Source organism: Sparus aurata, chromosome 1 (assembly GCF_900880675.1).
Source record: "Sparus aurata chromosome 1, fSpaAur1.1, whole genome shotgun sequence".
Classification (NCBI taxonomy): Eukaryota; Metazoa; Chordata; class Actinopteri; order Spariformes; family Sparidae; genus Sparus; species Sparus aurata.
This window is the reverse complement of record NC_044187.1, coordinates 36954256-36971755: the sequence shown is the minus strand read 5'-3', so window position 1 is coordinate 36971755 and position 17500 is coordinate 36954256. Positions and strand designations below refer to the sequence as shown.

The following is a 17500-nucleotide window of genomic DNA, read 5'->3' as shown; positions in this document are numbered from 1 at the left end:
AAAGATTTTAATCCATTTGATATACACTTATATTTCAACCCACAGCCTAACTCATATCAGCCTTTTCAAATTAAGTCAAAAATGATTGCTCAGTGATGAACAATTACAGCAGAGGGTTTTTTTTTTTTAATACGGTGTGACAACTTCACACAAGGACACAATGCTTTGAATGTGACTGAGAGACAAAGAGGGCAGCAGTGGAAAGTGGAGAGAGGGAAACACTCATACCTTCCATGTAGATCTTCTCTCCAGACACACTGTATACAGCAGAGATCCATATTAATACAAGGCTTTCGCAACTTTACTGTATAAGGCATTTTATTTAATCTTGTTTGCATTTAAAGATAAAGATAAATTAATAATAATATTTTTTTTTTCATTCATACATAGTTCATAATGTAGGTTTCTAGATTTGAAGGTACATATTCTGAAAAATATGTGTTAAAACAAAACAAAACAGATTTTATTTGCAATTAAAAAATTATATTTTGTGCAAGGCATAGCTGACATTTGTTTCTGTGCTGCAGTTAGCCATCAAGCATGTAACTCTGTTAAATCAGCTCTAGGCTAACTCTGGTGCAGTGCATCAAATGGCAACATTTATGTTCAATATTGTACATTGTCCCTTTACAAATAAAGATGAATTAATTAAATTACAGTTCACTATGCTTTATTCTTTTTAGCAGCTATAATAACACATCAATCTCTCAGAAGAAATACATATGCAAAGTAGATGCTGACTTTCTCCTGATGGACAGCCAGCTGAAGCAGATTCTCCTAATTAAGACTGTTTCAGAGCATTATCTTCAGAAGATGAGAGCAAACTGGCATCTCTTAAAAATAAGTCATTGCTGACTAAAAGGCCGACACTACGGTGATGTTTTAGATAACATAAACAATTTTCTGTAGTCAAAATATGCTGATGAGCCATGACCTTGTCAACATGGGCCCTTGGGAGGTGATTTGCCAACAGCTGTTTTTATAACAGCTGTTTTGATTTTTAATGCTTTGACTAGATTTCTCCTCAAACATGTCAGTGGGGCATAGTTTAATGTTGTTTATTTACTTGATTTTGTTCTCCCTTTACATGGATTACAGTGCAAATCTTATTTTACCCATGTTGCAACTGCTCCCATTTCACTATGAGTAAAATGCCAGTCAGACATCTCTTGGTTAACGTCCCCTCACCACCTCAACCTCAGTGTGAAAAGTACAGAGATGCTCTTGGTAATCATTTTTTCTTTTTTATCATCACAGTGTGAATATCATCAAGGGTTTTGATCATCCTTCAACACTTGATACCTTTTCCTGATATAAAGGTGCCCTATGGAGTTTTTGTGAACAGCTACCGTGTATATTCGGTGTTATTTACCTAAATGCATTGTCTTGATGCATTTCCTTTATTAGTAGAATTGTCATGTTTTTTTCAAACCTGCATTGCTTGCGTCACTGAAATCGTGTGAAGCCGGTGTTAGCATATTTTATCCCATCACCTGTGGGAACACGTGGGGTGTGTGTATCCTTGTCTGTGTGCACAATTGCAACAAAATGCACATATTTAAACACTGCTCTACAGTAGTAATGGTATTCCAGATGTGCCAAATTGAACATATTTTGTGTAGCTGGCACGCATTTTGACATCAAAGAAGACTCCTTGTTACTGTAATGGCAATCAAACATTTGCGAGTAAAAAGCCAATACATTATCAATACATCTGTTTAACAAGCGTGGACATGTAAACATGTCTTCACACATCACTTTGGAGAATTGTTACAAACAAGACACTTCCCAGCGAGCCTTTAACAGCAGTGCACTGAGTGTGTAGCCATTGATCTAGGGTGGGGATCTTAAAGTCTGAGACCACATTGAAATTGCTCAATATTGTCACGTAAATTTGGAAATAATCCGAAAGTTTAGGTAAGTAAATGAAAGTGTCAAAAGTCAAATTGTTTGTCTGACCATAAAAAGGCCTTTCTCAGCATCAAATTATAAACAATACATCAGTCTTAATTCCCTTAGAGAGGGTGTATGTAATGTCGCTTCTCCACAAAAAGAAGCGGGTCTACACAGGTTTTTTAAACACGAAAAATCGGCTATTGACCCCATTCCCACTTCCCTGCAAGCAAGGTTGTGTGTGCTATTTATCTGAAGTGTTTCATGTCACGAATGTGCTGGAAACAGCTGTAACAAAAGATACAACAATCGCCACATCCTAAATGACTTCCTTATTTACAATAACCTTTACCTGTGTCTACTGAATTGACCTGGGTGTAAATGCCAAGTGTACACATTCCCATTGCACACTAACTGATTCCACCCTGACCGGGGAGAAGCACCACTGCATTCTTCACAGACATGCTCCACCGTCTGGTTTGATCTTTGTGCAGCAGGATAATGAGCCCAAACACCACAAAGCTTTGACATAACTACCAAAGGGACCAGAGAAGACCGAGGAGCCCTGACTGTCCAGGGCTGTCCTCCAGAGCCACCCCACTGGTATATGCCTATTGCCTACATTGGTTTCAGTTATGGTATCCGGAGATGTCTGTGGCCACTGCTCAACTGCTACTGGTTGCTGGTTCCTACCTTCCATTACTGTGGTTCTGATCAAATAAATGTGTCACCTCAGTTATAACTTCAGAGGCACTGACAATTTTCAAATATAGAAATTCATTAAATTATTTTAAAATCCACGTCACCTGTGGCCTTCTTTCCCCCATACACCGTATCTTAACCCCCTGTGTCTTTCTCTGTAATAAACTTATAACATACTCTAACAATAGGCATAATTTTTCAATTGAAATTCTGTAGCTATCAGGCTAGATGGTGCAGTCCCAAATCCTGCTCAGATTTGTTCCAGATGACATACACGAACCATTTTCTTAGAACTCTGAATGCAGCAAATTCTAGCCAGCTGTTATCTTTAATGACATGATATTCTGCAGCATCATTATAACTTTCCTGTTTGTCTGATGCATTTGATTGGGAAGTTGGTGTATGTTATCTGACCATCTTATAATGTAAAGAGTGTGTTTCACTTGATATGCCATCACAAGCCTTGATTATGTGTATGGTGTTTTCGTGTTTGTTTTTCTTCTCCTTTGATTGGTCATTAACCCTCAGCCAAGCCAAGCCAATCATGAGAGAAAACTAAAGCTAAACTTTTTAATAACCATGTTTAGAGGCATCAAAAGTATCGCAGATCACCAACTGTTCTCCAAAATAAAGACATATTCTAAACCAGATGTTCATGTACAGTACATCTTGATGTCTATACTATATTTAAAGGGTATTTGAAACCTGGGTCCTATATTTACACTCATTGACTCATTGTTACTGAAGGCTTTTGAATTGGTTTAGTAGATCACCTCAGCTGGCAGCCACAACACTGCTTTAATGGCTGCAATGTAATTTTGTAAGAGGTGAGTTGCTGCAGGAAGATGATCTTGCCACATTTGATGTCTCTCTTATGTTGTGTTTCGTGACAACAGAAAAAGAAGATGAGTTCTTATAAAAGTCACAGATCACTTAGCATCAGCCAATGAGATTAAGATAAAATCTGGAAATGTACACACAAGAGAAAACTAGACTTGGATGGGTTGCTGTGATTCCTAGATTTTATATAAAACAGAAGACATGGAAAAACAAGAAAATGTGCTGTTTGAAACTGTCATAAATCTAATTTGCATTGTGGAAAAACCCTCTGATCAGCAGGTACTACAGAAAGATGGACAGATGGATGGATGGATGGATAGATAGTTGGAAGATGAAGAGCAAGACATACAGTGGGAGGGGGTGTGGAAGCAATTCCTTCCACACCTCTCAGTCATAAATATGGAAAAGGAACAGTGCGGCTCAGCCAACCCTCCTACGAGCAGAATGTTATTCTGCTTCCTTGGCAGAGTGAAAAAGCCTCGAGCTAAGACAGATACAGAACACAGATAACAGATAAATTAATTTAGAGACAAAGATGTATAGGAAAATACATTTATAAATAATTGAGATGGATAAACTGACACTTGGAGATTTTCTTGGTTGTCACTTCAACATAAGATCAGATAAGAAATAACTTTTTGCAGTGCAGTGCACATTATACAAAATAAATATGATAAATAGAATTCCATTAGGATGAAAATACGTAATCCAGGCAACTCCATGTTAGAACATAAACAGGTTAAAAGGAAGCATTATAGAAATATAAAAACAGTTTAGCAATGAGATGCAAAATCCAAAATATGCATGATACCAAAAGCAGGTTAACAGTATGGATCACAGATGATTAGTGGCACATAGCTCTGAATATACAATACACAATGCATAGTCCAGGTAGGTTTACGTGATAAATTCAAAGTGTTCAACAGTTATGTCCATGATGGTGAACATTATGCATCATGAGATCTCAGAGGGAGATTATAACCAGAAGAGATGAAAAGTCAATACGTCACGTCTATACAACTCATATACCTCATGTCGAGAGATGGACAGCTAAGTTTAACTGCCACAGAACTGCGGAGTTCTGTGAACATAGAAATCCCTGCAGAAAGCAGAGTCAGCTCTGACCCGTAGACCAGACTCATAACTCTTTGCCCAGTCTGGAGTGTTACTGTACCCCTAAAAACTTGTAATCCTGAACAGTTTCCACATCCACTGGATAGAAATAGGTATGGGGAGTGTGTTCCACTATCACCTCCTTTGTCTACCAGTGATAAACTGTAAGTGATTCTGCCCACCCCATTAAAGGGATATTCCGGTGTAAATTTAATCCATGGTCTAACACACCGTGAAACTGTGTTAGACTCCCTCTCGAGAGATCAAGTTAGCAGACCGCTAATTTACAGAGTTGTATCAACCTCAGAAACGACCGCACAACAACAATACACTATACATATACAAAAGCCACAAATAATGCTCAGAACAGCACCAAACTTCAGCAACAGTACAAACAGGGTCTCAGCACATAGTCCAGGGCATTACAACTCCACTAGCTTAGCTGGATCTCTACTGAAAAGCTGACAAAATTGACCTCTCTTCTGCAGCAGCTTCCTGTTGACGGGAAGTCTCGACGAGTCGATTACCGAGTGCAGTAGTGTTCCACGGCTCAAGGATGAAAATCTATGATTATGACTCCATGGAAAAGCAATCAAAGTTCATAAGTGTCTTACCTGCCAGTATATAACAGTTATTATCGAGAGCAGGGAAAAGGGACAGGGAAAAGAATGGAATTGAGCATTTCTAACCGCACTCCGTAATCGTCGCGTCAGGACTTCCCCGCCCCGGAAGCTGATGGAGGAGAGCTGAAATCTGTTTTTAGCTTCACAATAGAAATCCAGCTAAGCTAGCGGAGGTTAGATGCCCCAGACTATGTGCTGAGACCCTATTTGTACTGTTGCTGACGTTTGGTGCTGTTCTGAGCATTATTGGTGGCTTTTTGGTGGCGGTTTATAGTTGGATCCATTTATTGCAGTGTATTGTTGTCGTGCGGTTGTTTCTGAGGATGCTAAAGCTACGTGAGCTAGCGCTCTGCAAACTTTATCTCTCGAGGGGTAGTCCTACTCGGTGTCACGGTGTGTTAGAACATGGATTAAATTTACACCGGAATATCCCTTTAAGTAAATGAGTGCACCACTCTCCTGCTCAACTTTCTGCCCCTTACCAATGCAGCCAACTATTGCATCGTCATCAGAGAACTTCTGCCGGTCACAGGACTCAGACTTCGGTCCTAAGTCAAAGATGTAGAGGGTGAACAAAAAGAGTCACAGCTATGCCCATTCACCATTTAATGAAGGGAGAGGGGTTCCGTGGTGTTCTGCTTTTTTAGCTGGCGATTCAACCAATTATTGATGAGCCAGTCTGGAAAAAGTTGTGGTTCTGATATTGAGTGCAGTCTTTGCTGTGCAGGGCATTGCAGACCTTCAGAGGGGCAGGTGTTCAAAGTTAAATGTCCATGGACTTGGGGATGAAACAATGAATTGATCAAAATAAAGTCAATTCAGAACTAGATTAACAGATTTTTTGTAAGTTGTTTTTTAACCAAAAATATAGAACATTTGTTGGCTCCAGATTCATATCTTTGTATTTCTCTTTAGGAGGCATCTCTGCACTGCAGAATGAAATGTCATGTTAAATACAAGAAATTATGATAAACACAAAAACAATAAGATATACTTACAGTTACAATTACAGTTGAACCAGTGATGACACAATGATCTATCTTAAGCAGCTTTATTGTAGAATTCTAGAATTAGCTAAATCTGTTTGATAATGCATGCATGGCCAATTTTTCTCAAACATAATCCTTTCTTCTTCTTCTAAATTAAGAGGCTATCTCATAAATAACATGACCAAATATATCAAATTGTGGAGAATAAAAAAATGCAGAAAATAATTAAATATAAGACTGAGCTTTGGCTCTGCTGCCTGGTGATTTGTCTAGTCCTCACAATTTACTCTCCTACACAGTTCTGGCTATACATGTTAGTCATGTTACATGTTAGTTATACTCATATAGTCAAAAGTCAGTCTATTGCCTCTAATCTTGTAGTAATTAGTCCTGATTTGTAACTAAATGTTGAGAGATACAGATAATTGTTTTAAGATTATGAGCGCCCAAGAGTGTCATCATGTTGTCTGTTCTGTGTGGTTCAGGTGGCCGGTGGAAAATGCGACAGAAGCATGTACAAATGCAATGCGGATACTCCTCCGAGCTGCGGTTCAATAACACGCTGCCCAGTGGCATAGTAAATAACATCAGTTGTATTTCAGTATCACGTTTTTCAGGCACAAGAGTCACAGAACAGCGGTGAAGGGGCTGGTAGAAGAAACCACACAGAGATAGAGTCAATGTACCGCCCAGCTAGGTTAACAAGACAGACGAACAGACTGGAGAGAGATTGACTACAAGCACACCAAGTTAACGTTTCTGTTAGAGACCAAAGGTTTATCTGACAGATGTTCCTTTGACTCTTTATTCGTTTTTTTTTTTCTTTCCATGACCAGAAAATACAGCTAGTTCCACCTCACTGAAGTTGTTAACACAGCTGTGATACAAGGGGAGGTAGGGTAGTTTGCGAGGCCTTGTACTAGAGTTTGGTGTGTGTGTGTGTGTGTGTGTGTGTGTGTGTGCGTGGGTGTGTGTGTGTCTGTGTGTGTGTGTGCGTGTGCATGTGTGTCCGTGTTTGTGTGTGTGCGCACAAATTTGAAAAAGAGAGAGAGAGTGTGTGTACAGAATAGACTGACTGGGAGTGAAAGACGCTTTGCTGAATCAAGGACACGAAATGTTGCGGACCTTCAGTGCTATTATGAGAGGTGAAAAACACTTTGAATCAGAATGAGAGTATGACACAGCAAATTAGAATATGGCAGGCTGCCAGAGCCTCATTAACTTATGGGAAACACTGAGAACTATAACTACTACTACTACTACTACTACAGCAACAAATAAATAGAACACAATAAAATACACATTGACCAAAAGGCACTTTTGACATATGGGGCAAAGGGGAAGATGCGCAAGTACGCCTATGGACATGGACTGTTGCTGTGTAGTGTTTTAATGGTGCAGGTTGGAATTAACTCCTTTTACCTCCCCACAGATGTAGTAGCTTGCCACTAATTTACTTTGTTGCTCCTGTTGCTTTTAAAGTTAGATGCCACAGTTTGTGTCATTGCTGCTGGCTGAATAACCGTTTACTCTCAGTTAGCAGCACATACTTGGCAAACCAGGAATCTTGGGCAGGTTTTTTGCATCACTGCCATTAGCAAGGTGTTTGATGCATCTACCGTGAGCAGACTACATGGTGGACGGGGCCTCTACCCAGAGGTCTGACAGCCATCAGAGGAAAGAAAGGTAGTGGCTGGTCAACATATCCTGCCTGAGTCGTAACTGTGCAGGGCGGAGTGTCTTGCTTTTAATTTCAACATGTAACCAGGTCAGAGCATCCACACAGCACATCTGAGCAGCATAGCTCTTGAGAATATATTTGAAAATATGCCTAGCTTTATCTTTGTTGTTTCTATCAATGACAAGTTCCATGTAGACTGGTAGGGCTGGCAGTGTTAGGAGCAATGCTGGCTGTGTGGACATACATGTGCAAGCTGCAGCAGTTCAGCAACACGGCCTTATGTGGCCCAGCCATACGAGGTAAGACGTGGTTAGAGAGAGACCAGTAGGGGAGCTGAGGTTCCAGGGGATATCAGCTTGACAGAAAGGTGTTACTGTTTGGCTTTATTTTCTTTATTATCCTGGCTTTGTATCTGGACACATTGTCATGTTCACACTGTTTCTACAAATAATGAACTATTACACTCTGATACTTTTTTCTAAAACAAAATGGACCAAATACACTGTGTATAAACAGGACAAGCTTGACTTTCTTATCATGGAGCACTGAACTGAGCGGAGTAGCAATGTTTGAAAAGATGTATCCTTATTTAATAACAGATGGACTCATTTGTTGGCTGCAGTGTAGGCGAGCTGTAAGGTGATGCAGTTGTCATATGTTAAGGAGGTGGAGAGGTGACAGGGTGATGTGTCTCATCACTGCACACTGCCAACCAAATGCTCTATGCTCCCCCCCCCGTACATGTGACTCCTTAGACAGACTGAGAACCTGGTCCTGGATGTTTTCCGACCTTTTTGCCACTGTGCCGGGACAGTGTTTAGTGCTGTCCTGGACATGTCATCTGTAAGAGCGGTGTCTTCATCTATCTGTTGCTGTGTATTGCAGTAAAGTTTTTATTGACTCACATCATGTAAGGTCTGTGAATGACAGAAGTGCAATATTCCAATCTTTCTAGTACGAAAGAGAAATGCCTTTTGTCTCCTCTCCTCCAGTTGCATGCAAATGTGCATCAACTTTGCAAATGAACTGTGTATCCTCCTTGATTTAATCGAATGCTGTGTGTTTGTTTTTTGCTGGATTTCATTTTGTAAGCTGTTGGCATGTTGTTGGTCTTCTGCCCAGCACTGCCAGTGGAAGACATGTCGTGTATAAACACTATAAAGACACTGGGAGTTGAAATAGTCGAGTTTACAATGTTTTGACAGATAATCAAATTATAGTAAAATACCAGATAGCATCCTTTTATGCCAACACATACACATGCGTAAACAACTGAGTTGATTGAATGGTAGTCACTTTCAAAACGACATACATCACTGTTCCCAAAACAACAGACTGATGCAGTGTATCAGCGACAGATGTACTGGGCCTTTATCACAAAGTCGCAGTTTGGTTACGGTCTGGGTTACACTAATGACTTACTTCTTATATTAGTGAATTCAATACGGACGTTATGTATGTAACTGCAGTTACGTCATGTACGTGAGGTTACTTACCTAAGTAAGTGTTTTAAAATGACTCACACTTGATTTTTGTTTTCACACTGGACATGAACAGCTGTATTATGCATCAGTGCTCATTACTCAAATGGGTGTGAAGCACTCCGGGGGGGAGGTCGAGTGTGATGATAATTTTTTTGACAACTTGAAGACTCAAACCTTCAAATTACACATTACCATTTACATGTTATTAAGGATCTTACGCTAGTCCTTGTTTGTTATTTTGTTTTTGTTTGTTTGCAGTCTCAGATCCCACCTGACACAAATGTATTATCTGTAATCTTTAATACAGCGTTGTCCATCAGTCTCGTATCTAAAGGTCTATCTAAACACGACCGACACATATCGCTTTCAATTGGCAGATGGTGCCCTGCTGTTAATGCGCTTTGGGGCTTTTTTGAATGAGTTTGCTTTTCTATGTGAAGAGTGGTTATGGAGTAAATAGTTGTTTATTCAATGTCATGGAGTAGATTCAGCTGTTGACATGAATTAGTGAGTAAATATGAATCCCTCTGTGCACTCTAAAAGCTCTTCTACTGATTAGTGAGTGAGTAGGAAGAGATATAGAAGAGAGGAGGCCTTGGGGTGGAGAGACAGCGATTTGTTTATCAAACACTTTCCTCCCTCAAATCTGATTAACTCAATGTCACATTGAAGACTTGGACCTCTCTAGTGTGTGTGTGCGTGTGCATGTGTGTGTGTGTGTGTGGGAGGGGCAGGGGTGTCTGAGTGCGTGTGGTCGTGGGCATATTGAGTGTTTTCCACATGCAAGGATTTTTGCTACTGATTATGTATTTGATCACTGTAAAGACATTACTTGCTGGTCTTTGAAACTGTCCCGTTTACCTCAAACCAGCCACATCCTGTTGTTTTTTTTGTTATTTTCCATTGTGTGTTTTCTGTTTGTTTGTCTCGAGATCATTACATTAATACTTCCGCCATAATGGTGCTTCACCCTGCTTTAACAAAGTTTTCGTAGAGGACACAGTCTTCTGCTTCTATGTATTCAACCTTGACATAAAGTGCTCTCAAACTCAAACATTATAGAAATTCATGAAAAAATGAAATATTCATACACATTCATTGTGATGTTATAATAAGGAAACTGGACACAGAACACTTCTGTGTGCGGGAATATTTCTTTTCTTTTCAGAACATGTTCTTCCTTCTCCTTCTTTCCTTCTCTTTTAAAAGTTCACATTTCCTCATCCTCCATCCTTTTTTCTGATTTTAATGTGTATATGACTGCTAAACCTGACACAGAATTGTGTCAGTCGAATAGGATTTAGCTGTTCAGTTTTGAGATTCGACTGTTTGTTTCTTTTGTTTTCATATAGACAATAAAAGCCTGCATGAGCCTGTAAGAAACTTTTCTTCATGATTTGTGACATGAAAATATCACATTTCCACACCGTCAGAGAAAGAAAAAAATTGTGTCCTACACATTGTTCAGGCTGGGGGTATACAAAGAAATTAAAAATAGAGGAAATGTCATGTGTTCAACAGAAACTTTGCACAAAAATCAATAATCAGATAACCAGCGGCTATATCTTTTCCCAACAAATATGTCCTATTAGATTTACTATAGGAACCTTACTCACACACACCGCAAAACACATCTGTAAACCAGAAACAGATCCCCGCTATTAGAGTTAATGTAGTGAGTTAGTGATCATCCTCCAGAAACATATTGCGATATGCTTTTAAGATATTTAAACTGGTAAAAACGACTGGATTGGTCATTATCTATAGGGAAGAGAGCGTGAAGGTAGAATAATGCAGAGTTACAAGGATAATTGCAAAAGAAATCATGTCTTTTGATTAACCCAACAGTAAATCATGTTAATCACAGTCTAATTTCCAAATCTCCTGAACTGAATAACATGCCTAAAATGTATAATCATGTAAATGTAATTCCTGATTATGCTATGAACTGCAAACAAAGACACACCTACTACTTACCACAGTAGTGATGCGCAGCTGACACTCAGTGCTGAATCCATATAAACCACATATAACAATCTGTGGATAAGGCGGTCAAGTTTATAAAAATAAACATTGTGATTTAAACTGATTGGTTGCAGGTGGGTTATGTAATATTTCCTTATATAAACAATTACATAAGTATGTCTCCCGATGTTGTGCACATTTATGCATAAGGCATGTCAGCTTCTGCAGAGGCACTGGATCTGTCTAGATCTAATGTCAATTAATGTCGCCCGCTGAACCAAAGCAAACTGCGCCTGAGGTTGTTCTATTCCAGCACACCATACAGTGTCTCTCCTGCCGAGGATCAGTCTCAGAGGAGGGCAGTAACACAGTCTGAAGAGTGCCTCTGTAAAAGTCTGTTCGTTCCTTTCATAGCAATTTGGAATATGATTTACATGAGATGTCGTGGTATCAGTGCAAGAAAATATTCATTTGCAGTCATTCAAAGCACACAGAAGAACACACAGGAAGGTGGTAAATGCAATTTTTGGGTTGATGTTTGCATCGAGGCCTGTTCAGCTACCCTTTGCTAGCTTATACATTTCCTTTTCTCTCCCTAGTTTCAGAAGCGTAGGAGGGAATGACACAACTTGGCAGCAGACCAGTGCCATTCAACTGCTAGACCAATCAACAAGTTGGTAGGTTACACTCAGACCCTCTCACTGTCTCTCCTTCTGTGTCATTTATGTTTTTAACTGGATAACTGCTGAGCATTGTCTGTCTGCCTCCTCAATATATTTAACTGTCTATCGTGTTCACTTTTGTCAAAAATGTTCTTTCTGCCGCTCTCTAAATCTCCACTTAAACAGTGGGAAGATTAGCTGCAATTTTCCTTGATTAGGCTATTCTTCTCGCAGTCAGAGGGAAAGAAAGAAAAAAATTGATCTGCAATTGGAACACGTGCAGGAAACAAGTGATTGCGATCAATGAAAAACAAGCAAGGGAAAAAAAGAAAATAAATGAACAAGCAAAGGAATGAATTGCCAATTTCTGTTCTTGTCAAGTGTTTTTGGAAAGCAGCTCTTCAGGAAAAGCTGTTTCCTGTCAAGGACTCTGACAGCAGTGTGTGTGCGTGTGTGTGTGTATGTGTAAATGTTTATGTGTGTGTGTGTGTGTGTGTGTGTGTTTGTGCGTGTGTGTGCGTGTGTGTGTCGGGAGGTGATTGCTCAGCATTCAGCAGGGCCTGATTATCAAACCTTTCTTTTTTTGCCACAACGCTAAATGTGGGATTAAATCAGTGCCTTTAATGATTTTTGACCATGTATATTATGTGTTATTGTGTAAGTTGAATATGGAATATGGAAAAGCTGCCTCCTCTTCATTGAAACCACTCTATGCTTTATAACACTATAACTTGTGATCCCTATAGCACCCACATTCGTATCCTCTATCAGAAGGTAGACTGGCCATCTTTGGCTGTGAGACGGGACCGATATTGTATTATGTAATCACATAATCATGATACTGATAGTATGGGTTGCTGCTCCACATTCATTCATCAGAACTCATGTTCTCAAATCTTGTTTTATTTGATTGTAAATGCTTTCAACTACTGTAATTGTATCTGTGTATTACTCCTGTATTTATTTATATAATAATCTACCTCATACCTCATTGTTTGTATTTTTCCAATCTATGTCTACACCAATAACCTATTTATTCTATATTACAATTTTAAGGTATGGTTCATTGCTGGTCTGTTATTTAACTGTTTTCTTCTACATCTTGACACCATTGTAAATGAGGATACATCCTCAATGGTTTTCAAGGTAAAATAAATACAATTGAAAGTACCAAGGTCAGTATGGTTGCAGGTGTAGCCTGGAACAGGCTCCTCCTGCTACAAGATTTTGGCAGTACTGAGAATGGAATATAAGATAGACATGGGCATCAGTCACTAAAGGCCCCCACACACCGCCCAGAAGTCCAACTGCCTTCTCCGACCACTCTCCGACCACTCTGTTGCCTCTCGTCTGACTGTTTGTCAGAAAAGTTGCATTGGACGCACCGCTTCGACGTGCTGCCAGCTCCACAGTAGCGTGCACGTTCTGTTCTTGCGCAAGATGCAATAAGCGGGCGGCTCTAGTGTTAAAGACGCTGGACTAGAGGTTTATGCACGCAACTGTCTTTACTTTCATTCAAAACAAAACTTAATTATTTCAGACAAAAATAGCTGCATACTAAACATGCAGCGAGGCATTACCAAACAAACACAGATTAATTCTGTCTAAACGGACATAATAACAGCTCGTCTCATGCCAGTACTCCAAATCATGAAAACAAGAAATGACGGAACGGGGTGCGAAGAAAACCAATGCGCAAACAGTATTCCGCCCCTCCGACACATTGCGTTGATACATGTGGGGGGATGTGTGTTGGGTGGGAGGGGGGGATTCGCTAGCACACCGCCAATTACAGTATCCAATGGCTCAGACGGCCAACAGCCAATCTCCTCAGACTTCGCATGTTGAATCGGATCAGACAACTTCCAAGCGGCTCCGAAAGCTTCCAACGCAGCTGAACACACAGAAAAGATTTCTTCCCGACCTCGTCCGAGTCTCTCCAAACACTTAAGACGTCCAACGGTTGGGCCGGTGTGTTCCTGCCTTAAAAGTAAAAATGATAAGCTGTATGAATTCTCAATTGATATATGGGACATTTTGGACTTGTGTCACTAGCTAGGGGTTTCACAGGTTAAATTGCAATTGCTTACTCGTAGCCTGCAGCTGCACTTATACACACTTATCCTAATGACTGACCGATATGAACTTAACTCTGACAGCATCAGAGATGTTGCCTCGATTTGAAAACACCGGGACAGATTTGAGAAACAAAATTTCGTAACAAACTGAAACTGGCAATATGTTGGTTGCTTAATATATAAAAAGGACCTTTTGACATTAGGGAACAATCCATTTTAGACAACACTATACCACAGTATAACTAAGGGGAGGGGAGCAGAGACTGAACAGTCTGACTTCAGCTGTAACACTGACAATTGTAGGCAGTTTGGGGTGATCAGACTGACGTTTATTCTTACTCTATACTTCCATCCACATAAAAAAAAAAAAAAATCGCAAGAATGTAGGAAATTAAGTTTTGTACCTTATCGGTAGGGTTAAGGTAAGGGTGTAAAGAGAGTACAATTTTGTATGTTAACATTCACTCTGAAAATGTGATAATATTCACAGGCAATATAAAGTAAGGCAATATTGCATAATAGGTACTTGTCAACACTTTATTTAGCTGTGTCCTCATGAACAACAAAGGCTGCAGAGTGAAGTGAATTTGAAGGAGTGTCTATGAAATGAAAGAACACTTGTAAGGAAACAGCTTTTATGAGACATTTATTCCTACTAGAAACAAATAATGTTACTGTAACATTGTTCAGTACTGTGAAACACTAACCACCATTATTGTTTTGGAATAGTGATGTTATCGTTGCTTTTAGGCTGTTGTACATCCTTGTCAACATTAACTTGACTTTCAATTCATGTATGTAAACTTGACTTATTGGGGAAGTTGGGAGTAAAATAAAGTGAATGGTTTAGACAAGTCATAACAGTTCTTCACAGTAGTCTTAATAACTGTGTATAAGTTAAAACATTTAGTAAACATTTTATTGAGCTTATGACAAGGGTAAAAGTCTCTCAACCAATAATCAGTTTACGTCTAATCTTGGACATGTATTTGTCATTGCATGGTACACGTCTATGGCTTGGCTCGGTTCCAGCGTCATGACTAATTTTCTATACCTATCACATGTGTTACAATGGCACTTGCCAATTATAGTCTTACTGACTGAATTAGATTGGAGTTGGCACGGCCTGATATTCACATCCTCCAGGCTCCAAATGACTTGAGTCTCTAGCGGATGAATGGATAAGGGTCACTTTCTATTCTGGCCTCTCACCATTTCAGACAATAATAACAGAAATGTCATTTTATGCAGTCTTGACTCACTGGCTGTTCTTGTGAGCTCATTAAACAAAGCCAAATCAAACAAGCTCCAAACTGGCTGCCTGCTATAACCAAAGCAAGGATGTATACATTTAATCTAGCTCCCTTTATTTATTTTTTTAATCTGTCATTTCAGCCTAAGCTGTCATTTGAATTTGCCGCATCTCTCTTTTATTGCACATTTGCCCTCATGAGGGGCCCAGTGACTGTGTCACTGTGTACACCATGTTGCTTATGATAAAATATTGGGGTATTTTTTCAGAACGCATACAAAAGTACATATTGTGAAACTTCTGCATTCTTTTACTCCAGTAAACTCCATTTGCTCTCCTGCCATTTCTTGCATGATGAAATCATGCATTTGTCTGTCCATATGACTTGAACTTTGAACGGGATATCTCAAGAATGTCTTTTCAATGACTCAAGGTGAACTGATTAGATTTTGGTGGGAATGGTTAAAGTGAAACTCCCGCAAAAAAAAGCATCCAAGGCTTTATTTGTGATTGAATATGAGTCAAACCTTTGTGTAAAAGCATAATTAAGATGAAAGAGGCACTTTTAAGATTTACCGTAGTTTCGTTTTCGGGCAAGCTAATTTTCAATGGGGTGCTACAGGCACTTTTACGATAGCATCAAAATCGCCATTATTAAAAGACTAAGAAGGCTCGACACAATATGAACAGCGACCTAACAGTAAGGCTTGATGAACGGTCCACCATTACTCTCCTGCCTGTTAGGTCGCACTCGGGGATCGACACTTTTTGTCTGCCATGAGACACCGGAGATGCTACGGCTAACATGAGTTGTCGAAAAACCTTCTTTTTAGTAAACTCTGTGTACACAAACAATGTTCTCAATGCTCGTGTTCATGTGTAGAGACTCTGGTGATACCATGAGCAAATTTTCATGTTGTGTCGTGCCTTCTTAGTGTTAATACATAGCGATTTTTATGCTATCATAAAAGTGCCCGTAGCACGCCATTGAAAATTAGCTTGCACGAAAACGAAACTATGGTAAATCTTAAAAGTGCCTCTTTCATCGTAATTATGCTTTTACACAAAGGTTTGACTCATATTCAATCACAATAAAGCTTTTTGGCGACAGTTTCACTTTAAGTTCTCTGTGACCATATGGCGTCCCATTCTTGTAAACTTGTCAGCTATGACTCAGGGACAAAACAAGAAACATGAGCTCAGCAGCTGCCGACAACACCCCCACCACCTCAAAATAAAAATGATAACCGGTTTTGCCAGTACTCACTTTATTGGAAGTACATTTTTAACAGTGAAGCCAAGCATGGCATTGATAGTAGTAGGGATCTTGTTTATTATGGCAGCAAACGAGGGCGAGTCAACTGTGTCTAAGTGCAGTATTTCCTCTACAACATACTGCCTGACCAACTTCTTCAACTCTCCCCCACTTACTTGTTTTGCCCTGAAGTCCAGGTTTTGTTGTTTGGCTGGTTGAGGAGCACCTGCAGAATTTGAGGTTGTGGCTTTGCTCGCAGTTCTCTGCTTAACACGACCCGATGGGACTTGCTCTGTAAACTTAACTGTGCTGCGACTCCAAATGTTTCTTCAAATTTGACGTGTTTTTGAAGCTTGATAGTACTTTGTCACCAGCACAGAGTGTACAACTAAGATTAATATTCTCATCTTTAGCTGACACGAAAAAATGTCTTTAACCTAAACTGATTTTCTTTTAAAAAGTTCAAAAGTGAAACAACAAACATTTACAGTAAGTATGCAGCTCCCTGTGTCTAAATCTACAGAAACTACTTTCACTGAATGCATTCAAAGTGATTCTAAATGATTTGAAGAAAGGACATAGGGCTGTAGATATGTTTGTATGTTGATGACTTGTCCTCATGACCTGTTATTATCTGTCTCACTGTAATTGTTTTGTTTGTTTTATGTCATGTAACTTAGCTGCTGCCTATCTTGGCTAGGACTCTCTTGAAAAACACATTTTATAATAATTGTTATAAATATTTTTTTTTTTATCTCAATGAATCTTCTTTTCTGGCTAGATAAAGGTAACATATTGGCCAATAAAGGTGGCCAACCAATAAATCGGCCGGGCTCTAATTAAATAAGACTGGCATTCCTAATGCCATGGGGGAGACTGTGGCTCAGGAGGTAGAGCTGTCGTCCACTAATCAAAAGGTTGGTGATTCGATCCCCAGCCTCTGCAGTCTCCATGTCAAAATGT

At 39.5% G+C, this 17500-nt stretch overlaps 1 protein-coding gene across 9 annotated transcripts in view; it reads left to right on the top strand.

Moving 5' to 3' along the window:
- Nucleotides 1-17500, top strand: part of LOC115588090 (teneurin-3) — a 742469-nt gene that overhangs the window by 456742 nt on the left and 268227 nt on the right. For all 9 annotated transcript variants that reach the window (XM_030428416.1, XM_030428484.1, XM_030428503.1 and 6 more), the window contains one exon: nucleotides 11890-11967. The gene's annotated coding sequence lies outside the window, so the exon portion shown is untranslated. The remainder of the gene's footprint in view (nucleotides 1-11889; nucleotides 11968-17500) is intronic.